This window comes from Harpia harpyja, chromosome 10 (assembly GCF_026419915.1).
Source record: "Harpia harpyja isolate bHarHar1 chromosome 10, bHarHar1 primary haplotype, whole genome shotgun sequence".
NCBI classification, from domain to species: Eukaryota; Metazoa; Chordata; class Aves; order Accipitriformes; family Accipitridae; genus Harpia; species Harpia harpyja.
In genome coordinates, this window is record NC_068949.1 from 24,799,586 (window position 1) to 24,811,230 (window position 11,645).

The 11,645-nt window shown below is 53.3% G+C and overlaps 1 long non-coding RNA gene across 1 annotated transcript; it reads left to right on the forward strand.

Annotated features, from left to right (window-relative positions):
- Window positions 1-1,694: 1,694 nt before the first annotated feature.
- Window positions 1,695-4,191, forward strand: LOC128147151 (uncharacterized). Its single transcript, XR_008236949.1, has 2 exons — window positions 1,695-2,221; window positions 2,808-4,191. It is a non-coding gene; the product is annotated as an uncharacterized LOC128147151 (long non-coding RNA).
- The last annotated feature ends 7,454 nt before the right edge of the window (window positions 4,192-11,645 follow it).

Consider the following 11,645-nt stretch of genomic DNA (forward strand, 5'->3'; position numbering starts at 1 on the left):
TTTTTTTTTTTTCCTCCCCCTCGCCAGCCGATTGGCTGCGGGAAATTTGGTGCCACCTCGGCCTGCCTTCGCTCATTGGCTGCCCGCGATCTGCTGTTCGCTCCCCGCGGCGCGCACCCTGCGCGCCCGCCGCTGCCTGCGCGCACGCTGGCTCCGCGCACGGCGCGGGGAGCGCGGAGCGGCCGGCGGCCTGCGCGGGGGGGTGCTGCCGGCCCTCCGCACCCCCCCCTTCCAACGACGGGGGGGCTGCCCCTCGTGAAATAAGAGGCGCCCGAGGGGCGTCGGGGAGCGGCGGTGGAACCCCGCGCCCCTTCCCCAGCTGGGTGCGGAGTGCGGCGGGGGAGGAAGGGGCTTCGGTGTAACACGCCTACTCTGTATGGGGGGTCTGTATGGGGAGCGTGAGATACACATACATACATATATATGTACGTATATATAAGTCATACACCTCTGTAAAGAAAAGCACACCCGCAACTGTGTATCCGGATAAGCGTGTATATCTGTGTAGGTGTTTATCTCGATAGGCAAAACCAGTCTGGAAAATGTTGGCTGTAACGTTTTAAAGAGAGCCCTGGCCGTTTTCCCCCAGAAAACAGTCCCTCTTGGCGGAGGGCGCAAGGAAAAAGGAGCAGCTCAGTTTGCTATCAGCTATTTTCCGTAACAGCCTCCTCGCTAGCCAGTAATGCCAGCAATGCCAGCAATAGGAAAATCCAAGCTCTATCCCAAGGAGACCTTCACGGGTAAGAGTGAAAAAGAGTGCCCTTACAAATAAAACCCTGCTGGTGGCAGAGCCCGGAGGCAGCTCTCCTAACCCCACCGTGTGGCCACCGTGCCAGGCACTCTCAGCCGTTTCGCAGCAAGGTTGGGGTGCCCCAGCGCCATCACCCTGGCCAGGACCTGTTTCCGCTCCTTCCCCCACTCACGGTGTTTCCCGTGTTCAATCCCCGCTCCCCGCTGACACACGAGACATTCTGGGAGTGGAACAAGGATGTCAAAAGCCATTTTGAAGCGTGCCCATATCCCCTCGCACGTATCCTCTCCGGACAGCTATCCTGCAGCGATGGAGCTGACCACGTGAGGTGCAGACGGACAACCAAGATCTTGCAGAGTCCATCCCCGGGCTGATCCTGCTCAGACATAGTGGGGCTGATTCAGTGGCAGCTGTCAAAAGTGAGCTGCATTGTAATCGCTGGGAGGGAGAAGTGACGATGAAAAATAACAGTAGCCCAGTTGTTCCCTGGATTTAGAGGTGTCCAGCAAAGGGGGAAAAATATGTCTCTCCTTTTTCATTTCACTGTGATGGATGAAGAGGTCTGAGAGCAGTCTGTGTTTTAGTTTTACATTAGGAACTCGAGCCTTGCCTACTTTCTGAGGCACAGTATTACAACAGAGAGCCCACATCAGAAGGTGTTCCCAGATGGTGAAAGCTGACGTGAGTCAGGGAGGGACTTTTAACCATCCCTTTTAAGACTCTCCGTTAAATGTTTGGTTCACAACGCTGAGGGTTACTGAACGCTGGGGAGAAATGATGCTTTAATTAAAGATACTACCTACTTTCTGTGTGAGTATTGGAAGAACTATAAACCGCTAAAAGCTACCCTAAGGAAATCAGACTCCTGCTATTTCCAAAAGAAAAACAGAAAGGAATGAATAAATAAATAAATATATATATATATATAAAAATAAATAAATGGTAGCACTTGTTGATTTAAAAAAATAACCAGCAGCTCATGCCACATGGAGAAAATAATCTCAGTGCCACAAACCAGGGGGAGAACTGGAAATGCTACCGGTGGGAGACAAGGAGGCTTTGGGGCATTCAAGGTTTGCCATTTTACGGATACTCAGACCCACCAGAGCCCTTTCCTTTCCCACCGGTTTCTTTCCTCAGACAGGGAGCATGGCTAAGAGGGAACTTACAGGGCAGCTAGACTTTGTCGTCCTCTAAAATTAACACCACGTCTGGCTGCTCCCACACGCCAGGAGTAAGTTTTCTGAACATTCCCCCGCCAAGTTATCCTGGGAGGTGAACATCGCATTTTTTCTTGTACGGACGGAGAGACGGATCTTGACCGTCGTTGGGGCTGTGCTCACCTGGCAGGTTTCAGACCTACGTGCTAAGGACAGCCCTGAGGAAGGCCCTTCGCAGCATAGTCGGCTTCTCCAGCTGGCATTTTGATCACTTTTGAAACAGGTTAATGCTCCTGAATGCGGCCATGTCGTGGTTTAACCCCAGCCAGCAACTAAACACCACGCAGCCGCTCACTCACTCCCCCCCCCCGCAGTGGGATGGGGGAGAAAATCAGGAAAAAAGAAGCAAAACCCGTGGGTTGAGATAAGAACGGTTTAATAGAACAGAAAAGAAGAAACTAATAATGATAATGATAACACTAATAAAATGACAACAGTAATAATGAAAGGATTGGAATGTACAAATGATGCGCAGTGCAATTGCTCACCACCCGCCGACCGACACCCAGCCAGTCCCCGAGCGGCGATTCCCCGCCCCCACTTCCCCGTTCCTATACTGGATGGGACGTCCCATGGTATGGAATACCCCGTTGGCCAGTTCGGGTCAGGTGCCCTGGCTGTGTCGTGTGCCAACTTCTTGTGCCCCTCCAGCTTTCTCGCTGGCTGGGCATGAGAAGCTGAAAAATCCTTGACTTTAGTCTAAACACTACTGAGCAACAACTGAAAACATCAGTGTTATCAACATTCTTCGCATACTGAACTCAAAACATAGCACTGTACCAGCTACTAGGAAGACAGTTAACTCTATCCCAGCTGAAACCAGGACAGGCCACGAGGTTCAGGCATTGACATCTTGGCGAGGTGCGCAGGGTAGTTTGCTTTCCCAATGTGTAAATTGCGGCAGCTCCAGCCTTGCCTGTCAAAAGGCATTTTGGCCATTTGCGGGCTGGCGGCTTGGCTGTGCCATGCCAGCCAGCCTCCCTCCATGGAGAGCTGCCGGCTGGGCGATGGCCAGCACCCTGCGCAGCCCTGGCCCCCACCACCGGGCCCTGCCCATCTGAGTCTCTGCTGCAGACTCCTGCCTCAGTTCTGCTGCTCAAGGCTTGAGACAAGAGGGGGGATCGCTGGGCAGCCCAGGTGGGAAACCAGCAATGTCTAGCACAGGCACAGCAGTACAGCTTAAACTGGACTTTTCCTGATCTAGTTTGTATCTCTCCAGACGGGCTTTTCCCTCCTGCCAGGGAGAGCTGCCCAGCTGAGCCTTCAGCAGAAGTACGTTGCTGGTGGAGTTCACCGACACTGCTTAGCAAAGATTCAGCTTCAGCCATCGCCCTCAGGAAACTGATTCAATTCTTCTGCATCTGGTGACTACTGCCTGAGGTCGTGGTCTTTCGTAAATGAGCTGATGCAATGCCAGGGCCATGGTGCAGGGCAGCGATGAGCAGAGCCATGCCACAGGCAGCACAGGCCATGGACTTCAGCACGGGGTCTTTTTAGAAATGCACGGTCTAACGTAAGGCTGTTTCCACCTTCCCGAGAAGTCCTCCCCACAGATGCATGACCCAGCTGAGGCACCGTGCTAGTGAAAAGCTCTCGGAGAGTACTTTTTGTCAGAGGGTCTCTCAGTTTTTTATCAAGGTTGGGGAAAAGAGAGGCACAAACCAGCAATGGGGGTTATCACAAGACGCTATCTGTGAGCAGAGTCCATAGGAGAAAGAACGGTTGCATTCCTCTCCTGGGATGCACTAACCAGCCTGGTTTTGCTACCACAGTGCCAAGACGCAGGAAAAAAGCATCAAGGCTAAGCTAAGGATGTTTCACCAAAACATTTTCCTTCCTACTCTCCCCTCGGGGGAAAAAAAAAAAAAAAAAAGTATTGCTTTTCCATTTGGCAGTAAGTTTTGCAAGGAGATTTCATCTGGTGTCGACATATTGGAATTTTTAGTGAATTTCCTCAGTTACCCCCTCCAAAAATGTTGAAAAAGCCACATCCACAAAAAAGCTTGCTGCAAGGGCTTTGCAAGGTTTGTTTCCTGTTGTTTGTTTGTCTTCTTTGCCAGCATTCCCTGTCTACCCCTTTTTCTTTTTCTTCGATTTCACAACTGGAAGTTGAAAAAAAGAAGAGGGGACTCAAATAAAAGAGGGGATAAGCTGAAAACTGGGGAAAGAGCTGAGCCCTACCACTTCCCCTTTGCCAGAAATAAAGGTTTGCAAAAATTCTCCTAGGATTATTTTTCTGCATCTCTTGCTTTGTTTTCCTGAAGAAGTGTGAAGCAATTTCAGCTTTAGAGCTTTTTCTAGTGATAGGAGAATCAGGCCATGGGCCTTTCATCCAAGGAGAGGTGCAGGGGTGGTTTTCTGTCATTTCACCAATCCTCCTTTCTTTCTCCTCCTTCCCCTCAAAGAATCTGCTCTTCAAAGGCATCGAGCCCTCTCTGCAGAGCAGATGAACACCAGCATGGTTCACCACTGCTGCCGGCAGTTTCAGAGCTTAATGATCCCCCTGGTTTTGACAGGTTGACTTCTGGGCACAGTTACGTGTGGCAGAGAAATGAGGTGGGGGTCCACGGCTACAGAATGAGTTGGGACAAGACCTGGCTCACACTACAGGAACTCAGAGTTAATGCCTGCTTGAAAGGTGATGGCAACTGCAGGTCCTTCAGGATTGTCAGTCACAGGAGTTCAGATGCCAGGGGCTCAGATGCCAGCTCGTGGGGTTGCCACCCTTGTTTAATGTTGCTTTCTCCCCTGGACTTTCTTTTGGAATCTGGTAACCCCGTGTTATATTTTCACACGCTCTTCCTCTGCCAGGAAAGGTAGCAAATGGCTTTCCTTTTTGGAATGGAAAGCTAAGACTCTTGTGTAGTCACCTGGCTCCAGAAATTGCGGCTCGAGGAGTCGGATATCATGGCATCGACCAAAAGCGAGGTTTATGTTTACAAGAAATGGCATCATCTCGCTCGCTTGCTCACTTTCAATCATGTTTCCTCCCCTCCTTAAAACATCACCTCTTGCTCCATAAATTCAGTGGATCCCCCAAACTCCTGAAGATCCCCTGCTCCATCCTCACCCTTAAAGCATGGCTAAATTCGGTGTGGGTTACCTGGGCTCTTCAGTTAACAGCTGCTATTGGGAGCTCCCAAAAGAGCAGCAGCAGGCAACCCCCCAGCTGCCTTCCCACAGCTGCCTGGGGAAGAGCCAGGGCTGAAAGAAGCAGCTGGTGCTCACTTTGCCACCTTGTTGCTGCTGCGTGGGACATGTGGCGTTAGAGGGAGGCAGTAAGGTAGCAGAAATCACTGGCGTGTCATTGCCAGGGTCAGAAGGGAAAGCAGATATGACTGGGGTGACAGGCCATGCCGCCAGACTGTGACCAGGATGGCTGAATTCCCTGCCATTGGTGCAGTAATCTTATCAGCACCGAGAATTAGGCTGATAACACGCTGATGACTGGGATGCCCTTTGCCCCATCCCTTGCTGCCTGACTCAGTACCAGACCCCCTGCCCATCCTCCTCCCCTCCTGTTACCGCAAACAGGCTTTGCTCCCGGTCCTCGGGCTGCCAGCAGCAAGAACCCAGCCGGTATTGTCTAAACAGGGCCATACAATGGGCAGCATTGTTGACACTGGATTTTTGCCCTCATTAAAGATGACCTCACAGCCCACCCCTTGGCCACTTCAGCCAGCCCCTCGGGACTGTGAGGCTGTCTTTTGAACTCGGGTAAATAAATTGGGAGAGGAGGGGGAGAAAGGGATGGGGAGCAGAGGAACACAGCGGTCTTTGTGTTGCCACCCTCTCTTCAGCACTGGTGCTCTCTGGTGTCTTTCTACCCACATCAGACATGGCAGGCCAGGTGCCAAGGAGCCAGCTTGCTGAGCTCACCCTCCCCGGCCTGCCTGCGTTCGCTGGGCAGTGACACCCTCTGCGGTTCTGCAGCCTCCCTTCTTCGGGTTGCAATTTGCTCCGGCCATCTCGGCTGTCCTTTCTCCTCCTCCAGGCCTTCTGTGCCTTCCTTCCCACACCTGCAGCCCACACACCTCCTGCCTCTTCTCTTCAGGCTGAGACCATCCGCCCAAGCATCCTCTGCTGCCAGCACCGTGGAAGTGCCACGCAGGGACCTGGGGAAATGCCACCTCCCAGTGGCAGCTCCTGCGACGCAGCGTCGGTGGCGTGGGCAGTGCCGCACTGTCCCCTGCTCCGTGGTGTCACCCAGGTTTAGATGCAGCTAACACACCTAAGATGCCAGCCGCATCTGAGGGTGGATCCGTGTGGGGAGAGAGGTGATGCTGGGGGGCTGTGAGCGTGAGCCCTGGGGACGGGTTGCCACATAGTCAGCACAGGGGCAAATCGCAGCACCAGGAAAGGATGAGGGCACGTCCAAGGTCAGTTTGCTGCTGCTCCTCTTGGGCAAAGCGTGGCGTCCCATGCCACTATGTATCCTCTTTGCATCATTGCCTTCTACCCTATCTCCTTGCTGCAATAGCGGCCTGGGCGTCTGGGGGCTGCCCAACGCTTAAGAGAACAAAAATGGTTTCCCAAAGTTAAAAATAACCTGGGATCTAGAGATCAGGAAGACATCTCCCTTCCAGGCTGCCAGCTGAATCCCAGATATTTCTTCTCCTTCTGGAGAGGTTTCTGATAGGCTCCTGTTAGGGAAAGCAGGCATACCCTGGCAGGGAGAAACTGGTGGGGCTGCCCCGAGAACGCATACATGCTGCTGGTATGAGAAGCGGGAAGGACAAAGGGAAAACTTGCTGGACCCTCGTCCCAACCTTCCCTACTCTAGGCTTAGCAGTGGCACGCAAAGGAAAACCTCAAAGATGGGGCGTGCCTCTCCCTTTCTGCCACCCCCAACTTTGCCTACATCCATACCTCAGTCTCCTTGAAAGTGAATGCTTTCTCTCCTCTTGGGCAATGGGACTAGAGCAGAGAGCTGTCTTTGTATTCCTCCAGAAGCCAGCCTTGCTTTTCCTCATTTCCCTCTTTGCTTATCCCAGTGAAGAGCTGTATCTTGCGAGCAGCACTTTTTTTGTCTGTAAAGAGGAGGTGGTACTTGCGTCCTTTGTCCAAGTCCGTTCACAGCTGAAAATCCTTCAGGATGCCCACCTGAGCAGAGTGCCTCCCCACCGTGACGTGTGATGGGCTGCGGCAGTGTGCACGGCTGGCCAAGGAAAGGACATTTGGAGTCCTGAAGGAGAGAGGTGCTACAAGCTGTTACGTTTCTGGCCAGGAACACTTTTAGGTCTCCTTGCTGGGAATGAAGCCCTTACCTGCCTGCCTGGTTTAGCTGCCTTTCCAGGTCTTTAAAGAACCTGTCTACCCTGTCTCCTTTAAAGAATGAAGCTGGAAACACACTCTTCCCTTTCCACATCTACTTCCTCACTTAAAGAAAAGGGCTGCAGACCTCTGGGTTCATGTCAGTTTTGGTGGGTAAAATGCCCCGTGCTAACCTGGTGTTAGCGTTTGGAGTGTTAATAGGGGGAGAGATCTGTTGCAAGTGTGAAAGAAATCCTGGGCAGGTAACACGGAAGGGACCCTGCAGTCCAATATCTACTCTTAGCTATTTCTGGTTACCTTTTTAAAGTGTCCTTGTTTTGTCTCTGAAGTCTTGTGGCAGTGCTAACATAGAAGTCTCATTCAAAAAGTCAGTCTGCAAAGGCCGCTTGCAAAGTCTGGTCCTCATGGAGAGCTGCAGCAGAGGATCGACCACCACATGCATTCACACATTCACTCATTCACACAGCAGGCATTCGGTGCGTTCTGGAAGGTATGCGTTTTGCTTCATCCGAGCTGTGTTTGAGGGGGTCGTGTTTGCAGAGAATTCAGGTATAAACTTCAAGACCAACCCACACTGGACCTTCTCTAGTTGATAATGCCAGGCGATTTTATCCCTGAGTCTTTGCGAAAAGCAAGTAAGGTTAAGGGCGAAGTAGCAGAATTGTATGGCTTTTGGTACAGAGGTACGTGACATTATCACGAGTGTTCTTACCCTCCTAATTTTACCTAGATGAGGATGCTTGTGGAGGTTTTGGGAAACTGGGCTAAGGGCACCCACTTTCAGAGGGTTGCTGGAACGGCTCTGGGATCCATACCTGTAGTACAGCTACTCTGAATGACCCTGCTGATATATGTGATGGAAGACAGATCAAGCTTCCTACTTCTGCAGACTGTACTAGACTAGGAAGAGTGGAAAATATGTTGGAGGTCACCCTGCTTAGATTTCCGGTAAGATCTTGGCAAATGGGATACTCGGACTGAAATAAATAGGGTGCAATTCACTAGGCAAGTACAAAGTTCTAGCTTGAGGGGAAGAGTCAACTGTCCAAACCTATGCTGGGAGAGTTAACTTGGTGAGATAGCAGTTCTGCAGATAGGGGTCTGGGGGCAACAGTGGAGCATGTGCTCACAATGTTGTGCTACTGTGAGCAGAGAAAACTGTGGATGAAGAAATAGTAGCGTGGGGAAGACACATGGAGTAACCGTCTGGTTCTGCTGGGCACTGGGGACACCTTAGCGCTGAGGTTTTGCTTTGTTTGCCCATTGTGCCATTCTGCTTTTTAAATAGTCTGCTGGCTCTGTGTTGTGCCTTGGGAATAACAACGCTGCAAAAGGAATTAGGTACAAAGATTAGCAATGCTAAAACTTCAAGAGCCTCCCTGAACAGAAAAAGTAACACACAGGGAGAATCCAGGCAAACTTACCCTGTTCTGCACCAGCAAAGCTTCTCTTCCACGTTGACACTGGGCTGCGCAGCTCTGGGGGATGGCTGCCTGTCAGGACGGCACCTCTCAAACCACTAGCAAAGGACTGCAATGTCAGCCCCCCCAAGGATGTCCCCACCTGATCACAGCTTCTGTAATATGCTGGGAGCACCCCACAGGGACCCCAGCTAACATGCCTGAATGCTGGGGTAGGAGTCTGGAAAGTGCTGGAAAGCAGGTAACAGCTAGCTGGTGTGCAAACACGCAATGTTGCCAGTGACTGGTAGGGCCCCAACTCCTCCTCTTTCTCAATCCGTCAAGTTTATCCTTAAAGAGCTGGCTCAACCAGGTGATTGGCTCATCCCTGAATATCGCGCACACGTAGCGTCTAATCCCCAAACTGACGCCAGCCTCTGGCTTTTCAAATGGCCACCCGAGCCTTTCTTATCTTGTTTTCCTACCTATAAAATGGGACCTTCATGGATTATTTGGAATGACATGGCCAGGAATGAGTAGAGGAAAACAAGTACTGTGCAGCATGGGACCGTGCAGGTTGAGTTGATATTGCACTGTGGACAAATGATTTTCATCTAAACAATGGTTTGGTTAGAGAAAACTGGTGGACAAAGGTAGAAAGGTGGGGAATCATTTTCAGCTCCTGAGGAATCTGCCTCTCTGGTCTCTAGCCAGGACTTGGCCAGCACCATCCCCCCAAAAATCAGTGGAGTGAGCCCAGGACATGCTGGGGTAGGACTAGGGCAGCTCTTTGGTACCCAGAGGGTCCCTGCCTTGGTTTCCAAAGGTGTCAGGACTCCTTGTTCTGCATGTCCTCCCTGGGGCTCACGACTGGATCTCAGGAGGTGCCAGGCCCTCAGGTGCAGGGACCCAGCTCTTGCCCTGGTGCTGCTGGATCTATCACAGACATTTCTGTCACCCTTGGGGACAGGGTCTCTCCTCTTCTGCATGTGGGTGCTAATGTGAGTCTCAGCCAGGGACTAGGGGGAGAAACAGCACCGAAACGCCAGCAGTTGACACCTGAGGGAGAAGGAGAGGAATATTCCTGCAGCCAGTGTCAGAGATGCTTGAGGTTTTGCTCTGGAGGTCCCTGATCTCATTGTGTCTCATCTCTAAAGTTTGCTCCAGGTGTGCTGGGAACAGGCAGGGTGAGTTCCCACGGCCATATACGAGTTACATGACAGGTAAGCAGTGCTGAGGATGTAGGTTTGAACTGCTAATCCAGTTTTATCCCTCCGGCCCCACCCCTTGGACTTTCCCTAAATTATCTGCATGGGATATCTGCATTGTCTGCCCCTGCCAGAAGGCCCTGAGAGGTGGGAGCGTTCCCTCAGTCTCGCGCCCAGCCCCTCTCAACGTGCAATGATTTAACTGCAAAGAGCCTGGCAACTTTCAGCAGGTGGCTGCTGGTGGGGACTGTGGTACTGCCCTCCATGGCACGTGTCTGCCCCTTTATGCTGCAGCATGTGGATGATGTGCAGGGAGCAGCAACCTGCCAGAAAAAGCTTTCACAGGTGGAATAAATTGCACTCCCTTCATCCCAAACACCTGCCCTGGTCCTCAGGCAGGATCGATAGCTGAGTGCTCTGCCTTGCTCTTGAAGACTGGCTGCCTCTCACCTGGTTGGCAGGTGTCTCTGTAGCTCTGTCCTGGCAGTGGCAGGATGGGTCTTGTCGGGGCTGTGCTGGCTCTTGCCCTTATTGTCTTTATTAACCAGGGTGACAGAGTAGGCAGTGAGCGACTGGGTTTGGCAGAGGACACCAATGTGGTGTAGGAGGTAAGTGCTAGTGGGGCTGGGATTCTCAGCGCTCGTGGCTGCTGCGGGATGTGGTCCCAGGCAGTAGGAGCCAGCTGAGAAAGGGGCCATGCAGTTGGGACCAGCTGCACGAGGGGGACAAGGCATCGAGTGCCCAGGCGGCTGTCCTGCGCTGCCTGGCCCAGGAGGCCTTGTGGAGCCACAGCTGAACCCAAGTCAGCAGCGCCAGAGGGTTGCTAAATGAGCTAACAAAGCTTGGGCTGTGGCAGCAGGAGTAGCAGAGGTCACTATGTGAAGTCATCCTGACACCGGGAAGGCACCAGCTGGAGCAATGTGCTCAGCAGTGGGCACCATGCCCTCGGGGAGGGAGCAAATTTGGGGACAATTCAGAAGGGAGTGAGGAAGATAGGAAAGAATGCGAGGTGTGTGCTCAGTCTGAAGGAGCTTGGTGGTGGCGGCGGCTACAGGAGAAACGGAGGGAGGCAAGGACAAGGCTGGAAGGAGACAACAATCCGTTTCCTCTCCGCACTGAACGCGAGGGAACGGGGTTACGTTGCAGTAAATGAGACTTTTATCAGGCCTAACTCTGGCTCACAAATCGTGCTCAGCCTGCTGGGACAGTGGTCCAGCCTGCGCCTCCCCCCGTGCTGTCCTCTGGCCCGACCCAGGCACGCGTCTGAGGAAGTCAGCGGCTGAGATGGCTTGCTGTCACCTAGAAGTGCCATCTCCCCCTCCACCCACAACCTGCCTGGGACAGGGGGGACCCTTGTGGAAAAGGCAGCTGCCCCAAAGCCACGTTACTGGGTGGCTGCTGGGACGGCAGTAGAGGTTGGTCCTCCTGCATGGGCTTTGCTGCGCGTGCATGGGAGTTCTGGGCCGCCTCTGCTCCTATGGAGGGACCACCTGAAGAGCTGGTTGCGGTGGGAAAACAGCGTTACCCGGCCGGGGCGAAGAGCACACGCTGGCCCCTTGACCCGCGGTTCGCAAGCGGATTCTGCGTGTCAGCACTGCTCGCCAGCCAGGCCTCTCGGGGCCGGGGCCGGGGCCGGGGCCGGGGCCGGGGCCGGGGCCGGGGCCGGGGCCGGGGCCGGGGCCGGGGCCGGGGCCGGGGCCGGCTCGGCCGCCCGCCGGGGGCGGCCGCGGCCCCGGCGGCGGCGGGAGGACGGAGCGCTGCTGCCACGCGGTGGCCGGGCGGCACCTCGCAG